This window comes from Tiliqua scincoides, chromosome 4 (genome assembly GCF_035046505.1).
Source record: "Tiliqua scincoides isolate rTilSci1 chromosome 4, rTilSci1.hap2, whole genome shotgun sequence".
Taxonomy (NCBI): domain Eukaryota; kingdom Metazoa; phylum Chordata; class Lepidosauria; order Squamata; family Scincidae; genus Tiliqua; species Tiliqua scincoides.
The window spans coordinates 154,492,101-154,503,574 of record NC_089824.1 but is presented as its reverse complement, the minus strand read 5'-3'; the positions used below and the strand labels follow the sequence as shown (position 1 = coordinate 154,503,574).

The following is an 11,474-nucleotide window of genomic DNA, read 5'->3' as shown; positions in this document are numbered from 1 at the left end:
ATTACAGTTGCCTCTCGTCTTACTGGAGGGTTACATTCCAAAATCAGCACATGAAAACAAATATACTCAACTGTCTTGAAAATCTCTTATATCTGTAAAATACATACTGTCTCTTTTTAAATTACATTTTATTTGAGTTTTGCATTCAAAAAAAAATGTATACAACACAAGGAATGTGACACAATTATATAATGACAAAAAACCATTGAAAAGTGCACAACTAAAGGAATACGTATAGTAAATGCAATTGACTAAATTTGAGAGAAGGGGGAAAATACATACTGTCTCTTTAAAAATTACACCACCACCTTTAAAGCTTTTGGCAGTACCCCCTCCTGGAGAGAGGAAACTATCCTCTCCACCCATTCAGTCAACCAACCCGGGCAGATTGTAATAACCATGCCGGGCAAGGATGAAGAGGACAAGTGGCAGGTCTTGTACTCCAGTGAATCCTTTCCACACCCTCAGACTGTGTACACTGAAAATAATAAAAAAATAACTGGACCAGAGATTTCCAACCAGTGTGCTGTGGCACTTTGGTGTGCTGTGAATGATCTGCAGGTGTGATGCAGGAGTTTGGGGGAGGGTCATATATTAGGTGGGTCATTGGGGAATGTGAGCCTCCCACCAGCAGCAAGGCCTTGCCCATTGTAAATGATGGTGTACCTTGACAATTTTAGCACCTTATCAGTGTACTGTGAGATGAAAAAATTGAAAATCACCGAACTGGATAGTAAGTTGCCCAAGCACAGGGGCGGGCCCAGGGGGGGCATGGGTGAGTGGGCCTCCAAACTGTCATGCCAGTGGGGAAGGGCTCCCACAGGGATGGGGAGCAAAGTCAGGTGCCAGGGGAATGCCCATGGGCAGGGCGTCAGCAATGAGATCGCACCTGCCCAACACTCTGGCTGAGGTTTTGTGAGACCTCAGGAGGGCCATGCGACTGGGGCTCCCCAACCCAGCAGCAGAGCTCATAAGGAGTCGGACCACCAAGGAGGAAAGTTGCTTCTTTGGGAGCTCCAAGCATATCTGTTTTGTGTTGTGTTTCTACAAATCACTGTGAATATGTAAAACCTCTTGGGAAAAAATGGGGGGAAATGCTGAAGCATAAGAGAATTGCTCATAGTTTGCAATTAAAGTGTGAAGTGTTAAACCTCATTATGTGATTAGCTTCTGAAACATTTTTGTCTACTTTATTACTTTATTAATGCTGTATAATGTTATTTATTCAATTTTAACACGTCACAAATTTTCTCCTTGTGCTGTCAGGCATTTAGGGTGACATTTGGGTCAACATGGAATGACTTGGGCATGAGTTAGAATTTTTTCCCATTGAAATTAATGTGATAATTGTAACTTATTATCCTGATTTTCACTATAAGGGCTGTTTTCAAGAATGGATTAGGTACATATAAAGAGGGAAAGGTGTGCCACATGTAGTATACTTCTGAAAACCCCTCATCCCATTGCTGAACTCAGAAAGCCTCCAATTTCAGTCTAGTTCAAATTGGGACTCAGCCAAGACCAGCCTTAGGGCAATGTGGCCTGTGTCGGGACATTGGGCCCCGCTTTCTGAGTGCTGGGCCACTGGGTATGTCTCCCACTGCTGCAGCCAACATCTGGCAGCCTGGAAGGGCAACATGTTAAGTAGAATGTGGGCTTGCTCACCCTCCTCTGGGACTGTTTGGCCTGAAATGGGCCTCCCAGAAGTAGTTGGCGGTGACAAAATGTCACCACCAACTACTTCCAGGTGCCATGCTTTGCACGCTGCACCACAAGCTTCTGGTTCACTGTGGCTGCAGTTGCCATGGCTGCCTGGTGAGTGGAAGGCCCTGCAGAAGAGCCCTGTGTTGGGCTGCTGTGGTCCTGAAGCCAGCCCTGCAGACAGCCCTTTGCGTAGGAAATGATGGCTGAGGAACATGGGATTTGTATTGCTTCTGTTCCAGAGGTAAAGGACACTACAGATCCTGTGGCTCCTGCAATCCCCTCCATCTTTGCAAAATTAGGATTGCTTTGGTTAGACTGAGACGAATCCACAGGGGAGGCTCTGTGTGTGTGTGTGTGTGTGTGTGTTTTGCTCATTTGTTTTGTGACTTCCCAATGAGACAACCTGAAAAACAGAAACTTTGCAAGGACTGCTTGAAACACCCAAATGGTTTTTGATGCCAGCCGAGAGGAGTTTGTTCATTACTGAGAATTCCTTAACCCTCGCCCCCTGTTTCACAGCAACTGCTCTGATTTACTGGGATTGTCCTATGTCTGGCCAAAAAAGAGCTCTGTTAATAGCTGGCTGTTCTGGGGCCAACTGTCTGAGTGATGGAGAAGGCTCCTCCTCGAGAAACAGGCGTCACCTCCCACAGATTATTTTTCTGCAGCTGAAACACATTCCACATTTAGAATTCAGCCAACTGGGTGGCTTGTTCCCCTCTCCCCCCATGCTTTTAATGCTAAAATTGAAAAGACACCTTGCTTCTTCACAGTGTTTGTTTGGAGGACTGTGGCTGCAATGAATATGGCTGCTTCTTTTCCTGAGGCACAGCACGGTGGATTATAGATACATACATAGATGGTTTTGGTCAGGCTGATAATTTCCTTATGCCAGCATGAGTGGACTGTTTGCCAGGCATGCCTTCCTTATGACACCGATTTCTTTTGTGCATGTGCCTTTACAGAAAGAATTTGCCTGCACATATAAGTAACACACACAATTTGCAGTGGGAACGATGGATCATGGCATCTGTCACACGTAATCCAGTTCATCATAACATACAAAACTGCTGAAAACTGAGTCAGATCATTGGTCTTTCTAGCTCAGGATGATCTATTCTACACAGACTGGCTCCAGGCAGCTAGAGCTTTCCCCCTAAGTACTGAATTTTAAGTACTTTCTACTAAAAATGTAGTATCTCAAGTGAGTTGTGGGTGAGGCTTTGAGAACTAGAAAGGAAACTGATCCGAATTGTGTCCTTAATGGAAAATTGTTTCTGTGAATTGCTTATTATCTGGTTTTGGTAGCTTTATACATACATACATACATACATACATACATACATACATACATATGGCACATTTCATTGCACATTAGATAGATAGATAGATAGATAGATAGATAGATAGATAGATAGATAGATAGATAGATAGATAGATAGATAGATAGAGCGAGCGTATATGTATACATACACACACATAGTTGCCAAAAGCAGATAAAAATCAATTCACAAAAGCAATAATCCATTAAGGACACAAATCCAGAGCAGTTTACTACATGTATACATGTGTGTGTGTGTGTGTGTGTGTGTGTGTGTGTGTGTGTGTGTGTACATATGTATATATACACACATATATATAAAGGGGGAGGGGAAGGGGAGGGGCAGAGGTCTGGGCAAATGTTTGTATCAGTGGGAAAGCCATTTCCCAGTCAAGTTAATTATTTTTAACGAACTAGAGTAGAGCTGATTATGGTTTTTTTATTTTTCTGCAGCTTTTTAGTTTGGAAAACAGTGAAAATATTTGGCATCCCTCCCTGACCATCACAGAGACCGCTTTGTGCTTCCCGTTCCCCACTTTTCCCTCGTGGCTTTGGTCGGCTCTCACATCTCTGCTGGCTGACTCTGATTGATTGTATTACTATCACTGTAAATATTACATAACCACATTTTTATAATACTGGGGGCTACAGGAGGATGAATGGACAAGATTTATTGTGCCATGGCTCCTAAGGCAGAAAAAAAATGACTCTATTCTTTACTTTGCTTTGGATTGTATATCTTTGCTTCCTACAGTTAATGGATCCATACTGGATCAACTGTTGCTGCTAGTTGGGGAAGCGTGCAAAGGACCACAACCAAAATTCAGGCCTTTGGGTTACCACATGATCACCCCATAAAAATATCTCTGGAGCAAAAGACACAGATCTTCTGCAAAAGGCTAGATGTCACATGTCTCATAGATATTTCCTGACCTTTTAACCTGCTCAAGTCCAGTGGAGTGGCTTGAAATGCAATGTATCAAATCACAGAATGCTAGCATTTGAAGGGACCTCAGTGGTTGTCTTGGTGGTCAACCCTCCCTGTTCGTCACAGGCAACCATTGTAGGCACTGATGCAAAATTAAAACTGTCAATTGATGAAGCCACAGCTGGACACGTGCAGTGAAGAGCTGATACCACTGCACTTCTTATGTAGTTGTTCACAATTATTTTTATCTTTTAAAATTACTCTGCCTTTCTACCGATTTGGTCCACTAAGAGCGCAATCATAACCTGAGCTGGTACAGGCAGGCCAACTGGCCTGCACTGTATTGAGTGCAGGTTTGGTTCAGGCTGGGGCTCAATCCAGAATAAGGGGATTTTATTCCCCTTATTCTGAGATACACCCCAGGCAGCCCTATGGGACTACTCAGATCTGCGCCTGCAATTTCACTGGCACAAGCCTGAGAGGCTGCTCAGGCCAGGAATGGGAGTTTGGATCTGGCCTGTGCTTCCACAGCTGGTCCCATGCCTTTCCCAGGCCCAATCCACTCCCCTGTTCAGGCCAGCACAAACTGAGCCTGTTCCAGCACAGGTCCAGCTCCATTAGGCCAGTGCATGCCTGTGCACTGGCCTAGGCTGCTCCTGAGTAATTGGTTTATGGCACATTTACGACACTTGGGAGTCAGCACAAGGGACTTGTGCCAGCTCAGGGCAGCAATGTCCGTGGCCTACACAACTGTTAGACACTGTGGTTTGGACGTAGGGAAATCCTCATGAAATTTGTCCTCCCTGCCCCCTTCTTCTCACTTCACCCCACTGTGCACACTAAACTGCTTTGGATGGTCAGAAGACCATCCAGAAAAGTGTGAGATGTGGCACAAAGGACTAAAAGGAAAAGGGCAAATCAGCCAAAATTGGGCTGAAGTGGATTTGGATGGCCTAATTCATTATGTACAGATATTTGCCTAATGCTGGCACATCTTTAGAGCAACTTGGCTGATAGAGTGTCTTCTTGGTTGGAGTTCCCTGTGTAGTGACACTGCGGAAGATATTACTGAGGAGATAGGGTGTGGTGTCCACAGTGCCCCTTGCTCTAAGTAAATGCAGGGTTAAAGCCCAGGTGGTAGCTGGAGAAGTGCTGCACAGCTGCAGCCACTAGAGCAAATAAACAGCACCTGGAGGAACTAGTGGTGTGGGTTGTAGGAGGAGTGAATGTTGAACTAACTAACTAACTAGGAATCTGACCTTGGACTCTGATTTGGCACCTTGCATTGACTAACTGGCTGACCTGGAATCTGACCTCTGACTGAGACTTGGCTTATTGACTTTGGACTTTGACTTGGATACTCTGACTGATTTGACTGGCTTACTTGGTATCTGTGGACTGGAACTGGACTCTGACTTTTGCTTGCTGCACTGGTGAGTTTAACAAGAGAAGCTAATCAGCCTTAAGTGGGCACGAGGCGCAGTGGGGAGGAGTTGTGGCAAAACGCCCTGCCTGTGGGACAATCTCCCCAGCAATGTTTTGCTGGTACTTTCATTGCATTTTTTAGGTTCCAAGCAAACACCTTTATTATTATTATTTTCCTTTATTTTCTATTTTGGACCTGTGCTGCTAACCTTGTTTCTAAACAATCTGGAGATAGGGTAAAGTGTTAGTTGGGTAATGTAGATACCAGGGATGGGAAAATCCAGCATGGCACAACTTGGGTCAAGAGTCTCTGCTCCTGCAAATTGACTCGAAAATGAGTCATAATGGAGGCACTTTCCGAGTCACCCTTTCACAACTCTAAAGGACTCGAGTCAAATCACCCCTTTAAAAAACCCACCATGGAAAAAATGGAGCTGCTGCCAAGAGCTGTGTGCATTCTCCTTTAATACCCCCCTTCTGCCCTGTCCCATTTCAACAAGCCAGGAAGGTTTGGGAGGGACTGCATGAGAATAGAGACAGAAGTGGCAAGGCGGAGGCGATTACACGCAGCCGCTGCAAGGCTTTCCTGGACGATCCAATCCTTGGCAGCTCTACTCAGAAGTACTCCCACTGCAACCAGTCATCATTTGCAACACCTGAGTGGGGTCACTCCTACTGCAACCAGTTTTGGGGAGGAACCCCCAAGTAACAATGGAGCCATGCAGCAGAAAGCGTGATTGCTATGAACTGCCTCCCCCCTTCCCTGCTACCTCCCTTAAAGCATCAAGGAACCTCACAGAGTTTTCTCCAACGCATTCCTGGGTAGCTCAAGGCTCTGTGAGCCTCAGGTGAGTAGGGGGAGCAGATTTCTGGGTGGGGGTAGTGGTGGTAGCTCATGGGGTGCAGGGCTGGGGAGGTCCACTGCTACTCACCAGTCCACGAGTTAGTGAAAAATGCAACTTTAGTCTGAGTCACCTGATTTGAGTTCCCATCCCTGGTAGATACCACCAAACTATTATTCAAGGTGGTAGAAAGCAAAGCAGATTCTGAAGAGCTTCAAAAGGCTCTTTCCAATCACAATACTAGAACCAGAGGTTAGCCAATGAAATGGATGAGCTGGAGATTTAGGCTGGACAAAAAGTGGTCCTTTTTTGCACTGTGCATCATTAGTCTGTGGAATGCTTTGCCACAAGATATGCTGATGGTCCATAGTTTGGACAACTTGAAAAGGGGATTGGACAAAGTCATGGAAGACAGGTCTATCTTTTTGCTGCTAGTCATGAGGACTATGTACCACTTTCAGATTCAGTGGCAGTATGCCTTTCAATACCAGTTGCATGGGAGAAGTAGGCCATTCTCTCCTGCTTCCCAGGGGCTGTTGTGGGAAACAGAATGCTGGACTAGAAGGGTCTTTGACTTGATCCAGTCAGGCTCTTCTCCTGTTCTCTTATGCCTTTTACAACTAATTGCTTCATTGCAGTTGATACCACTGTTGTTTTCTGTCCTTAAAATCTGCTGTTCCACTGACTTTCTAATTTTTAGTATTGCTTTCATTTTAGACTATGCCACTTTGCATATTAAAATAAAAAAAAAGAAAAACAGTCTAGATGTTTTCTAAATACATAGACACCTGTAGGCACCCACAGACATGCTGAGAATGTTACTCAGCAAACAGGGCGTAAGCCAAGGATAACAGTACCCCTGGAGGACCAGGCTATTGAGAGCCAAATGGGAGATTTTTTCCTCTTTTTTTCAGAGAGCAGATCTGTCTATAGTTGATACTGAGAAATGCAAACAGATTTATTAAGGAGACTATTGCATCCTTTCAGATCATTAGTTCATGAGCTACACTGCAAAACTTTCTGACGTTCAAATGCTTTGGGGAGGGCAATCCGTGGGGAGAAGGACTGCAGTTCAGAGCTAGATCATCTACCTTGCGTGCATAAGGTTTCAGGTTCAACCCCTGGCACCCACATAGATCTGGAAAAGACCCTCATCTGAAAACCTGGAGAGCTGATGTCAGCCTGTGCAGGCAGTACTGACCTAAATGGACCAAAGTTTTGTCCTATAGAAGAGAGCTTTCTATTTTCAGTGGTCTTCATGGAGCATTACTCCTGGTTGCACAGGGCTCCGTAACTTGGGGAAAACGTCAATTTGTGCAAGTTTTTTTTAACATTTGTATTTCCATTGTTGTAGGTATTCATTTTCAGCAATATTGCTTATCACACCCCCCCCCCCAATCAGTCTCTTCTATGACCACTGTGTTAAAGCAGTTATGTTAAAATGCCCAAGGGAGAAAGAAGAAAAAAATCATTTATCACTTGGGCTTTACATTAGCCCCCCCCCCATATAAGAAATTTTAAAAAAAACAATAAAAATGATCACAGCCAACCTCGATCCTAATCGAAGGTAGAGAAAGGCATCTGCTTCCCATTACACTTTATTGCTGGCAACATTTCAGTGGTAGTTCTAATGTGGTGAAATGTTTTCAAAAGTGGAGAACTGAGCTTCCCAGAACTGTGAGGAACAATGATGATTGTTGTGGGTCCTTTGGGGGTCCTTTGCATGTGAATAAACATTAGTCAGTATTTTCAGGAAGGCAGGGAGGCTAAAGATGGAAAGAGGGTCTTTTTGGTTGGAATATATGTGCCTAAGGCGGTGGTTCTCACACAATTAGCACCGGCACCCACTTTTTAGAATAAGAATCTGTCAGGACCCACCGGAAGTGATGTCATGACCGGAAATGATATCATCAAGCAGGAAAATTTTTCACAATCCTAGGCTGCAATCCTACCCACACTTACCCAGGACAAAGTCCCATTGACTATCATTGTTAAAAGCATATACATAGTAGCTTGTTAAAAGTACAGGTCTGTAACATTTCCCCACATGCAGTCACATACCATGGTAGCATCAAGTCTAATATATTAAAAATAAATTATTGAAATGAATAGGGACCCACCTGAAATTGGCTCGCGACCCACCTAGTGCGTCCCGACCCACAGTCTGAGAAACACTGGCCTAAGGGCACAATCCTAACTAGGTCTACTCAGAAGTAAGTTCTATTTTGTTCAGTGGGGCATACCCTTGGAAAGTGTGGTTAGGATTGCAGCCTATGTTAGGTGAAGTTCAGATGAAGTGTAGGACCAGGACACAAAATTAGAGGCACACAAGAGCATTTGATGGGCACTGTTAAATTAAGTCAAAGATTAATTCAAGGAATATCCTTCTTCTCACAGTGGCTGGCCAGATGCTCCCGTCCTCCCATTTGCTTGTCCTCTGGAAATTGGTTTCCCTCTCTTACCTCCACACACATGGTATACTTGGCTTTCAGAGCCAAATAGTTGACACTCTTGGATCCTGTGCTGCTGCTGATTCAGTCTCACCCAGATCTTGTAGTGTGCTGTTGATCTGTGTCTGTACCACACATTGGTGCCACAATCATGCATATTGATGCCTCAGGTTGAACTCAAACTGTGAACTGCCACAGAGGTGAAATACATGAAATCACAGAACTTCCTCCGAACTGACATCACCAAACCTTTACCTAACATTAAACCCTTTTAAATTGAACCATGGTGGCCCTCTTACCCTGATGCCAGTCCTGCCCTGCCTAGTAGGTTTGGATCATGCCAACCTTCTCCTTGGTTCACATAAAGAACAGGTCACTGAGCTTTACTACACACTCTTTGCTTTTCTGTTTTACTCTTCCCCTCTAGCATTAAATGCCTTCTAGTTAAGATGTCTTTACTGTGTTGTAAAGGTGCCAAAAACTGGGGCTCATAAATAAACTCTTGTTTGAAAAGTGTTTGTTTCCCTTGACCTTTAACCATCTTTGAAGTACCTTAGAGTGACTTACAGCCCAATCCTATCCCCAGGGGGCTGCTGGGTGCAGCAGCACCAACATGGCTACCACTGCATCCAGTGGCACCACTGGGGCTGCTGGAGGTCTCCTTGGAGGAAGAGGACTTTCGTCCCTTTCCCCTGGGGAAAGCCCCAAGCCCTGCAATGGGGTTTCTCAAGTCTGTGCCAGCTATTTTGCCAGAACAGACTTTAGAACCTCCATGTAGGGCTTTGTCACCCCCCCTCCTGCCCCAGTTCCTCCCCCCTCCCTGGAACACCTCCCCCTGCCCCCAAGGCCCTCACTGCCTCCCAGAGCTCTTATCATGCTCTGGGCCAGCACTGGCGATGAGTCCTCTCTGGGTGTCGCAGACATGCCTTACGGCCGATGCTGAGGTACAATTGGATTGGGCCCTTATTCCCCTATACAGACAATATAAATTACTCACAATGGCCAGACGTGGTGCTCTTTTGAGTAATGCCCCAAGTTTAGAGCTTGTACATGTTTAGAAATACAGGTCAGACCAAACGTGATAACAACTGGGGAATATTTCAGAGGACTGTTCGTTTGATGTGGGCAACAGTTTTGCAAACAAACTCTTGGTTTTCAAGCAACACAGGAAACAATTATGCTAGTTTGGTAAATGGCTTACAAAATCATTCCTACTGAACGTGCATTCGTCATACACACACCCCTCCACAGCACATGAAAGGGAAGGATCAAATCTAATAAAAAAAGAAGTTGCAATGATAATTTCACCAAACATAATCCAAACAATGTTAAGCACTTTGGCTTCCTTTTTTTGAGAGAGTGAGAGTGATGCATGTTCTTGTATGTCTCTTTTTAAAATCAGTGAGACCTAGAAGTTCTGGCTAGATCAGCCGGAACATGTTTTCAGCCTCTCCATATGGAGTGATCCTTTGCACTGTGTCCAAACAGTAATGTTGATTAGCAGATACCTACCAGACTTATAATGTCCACATGACACACATTGGTTGACTCTCTTTTTTTCCATAGATAAGGATCTTAGTACCATGCTGTAAAAATAAATAACAAGCTTAGTACCATGTTGCAAAGAATGTTTTGACCCTGAAGTCATCACCAGTAGCTGAACTTAATGTGGTTTTACAAATCAAAATATCACATTGGTATCACTTTCCTGAGACTCCATCTGTGAAAACAAGAAATTGAATGAGAAAATAAAATAGATGATGCCATGATCACCATAGTTTTTTAATTTTTAGAAACAGCAACTGTTACCCTGTACATGCTTGATCTTGTCTGATCTTGGAAGCTAAGCAGGGTCAGGCCTGGTTAGTACTTGGATGGGAGACTGCCTGGGAATACCAGGTGCTGTAGGCTTATACCATAGTCTTTAAAGGTGGCCAACCAGAAATGCAAAATTTCACTTTTTAGTAGTATCATGGCACACCTCTCCATTAGTGTTTCCCATCTATATACCTGTAAAAGAAAGCTTTAAAAAGTACATATTTTTCAGTGATTACATCAAATACAATGTTTAAAAACTAGACACAAAATATTGATCATAAAAGAGCATGTTTTGGAAGGCTGCTGCATCACTCTTAAAAAGATGTATGCATTCCTTACAAATATAAGTGAAACCAAAGTGTCCCATTTCTGATAGCTGGCGGCCTGAGCATATGTGCAAAGGTACCCTGGACATGCCGGATCTCGTCTGATCTCGGAAGCTAAGCAGGGTCAGGCTTGGTTAGTACCTAGATGGGAGACCGCCTGGGAATACCGGGTGCTGTAGGCTTATACCATAGTCTTTCGAGACTGAAGGTTGCCGACCTAGACCTAGTTGACATGTGCAGGTACAAACGCTTTCTATTCAGTTACTTTTCTGGTGGATATTGCTGCTGCAGAAATCTGTCCTATCCCACTCACAAACTACTGCCAATCTTCTAGCAGCCTGGCCCAATCAACATCCATCTCCATCTTACCTGACTCAGCAGCAGATCCATCAGCATATTCCATGGATAGGATTGAGCCCAAAGTGTTTGAAAAACAGTAAAAAAAAAAATGTATCACGATTAAAATTTCACAGTGTGTTATGTGACATTTTCAACACAGAATTCTTTCCTCAGACTGGATGGTTGGTTCCTCACTCAGTGGTGGCATGTGACAAAATAATGATTATGTAGCCTGGTGCCGAGCTCAAAATGATGCCCTGGGAGTGATGTCACAACTGGAAGTGATGTCACACCCAGGCTTTTAAAAACATGAAAATTGGG

General features: G+C 44.2%; 1 pseudogene; it reads left to right on the top strand.

The window, feature by feature from the left end:
* The first annotated feature begins 10,876 nt into the window (after positions 1–10,876).
* LOC136649880 (5S ribosomal RNA) lies at positions 10,877–10,996 on the top strand (annotated as a pseudogene).
* Positions 10,997–11,474: the final 478 nt, after the last annotated feature.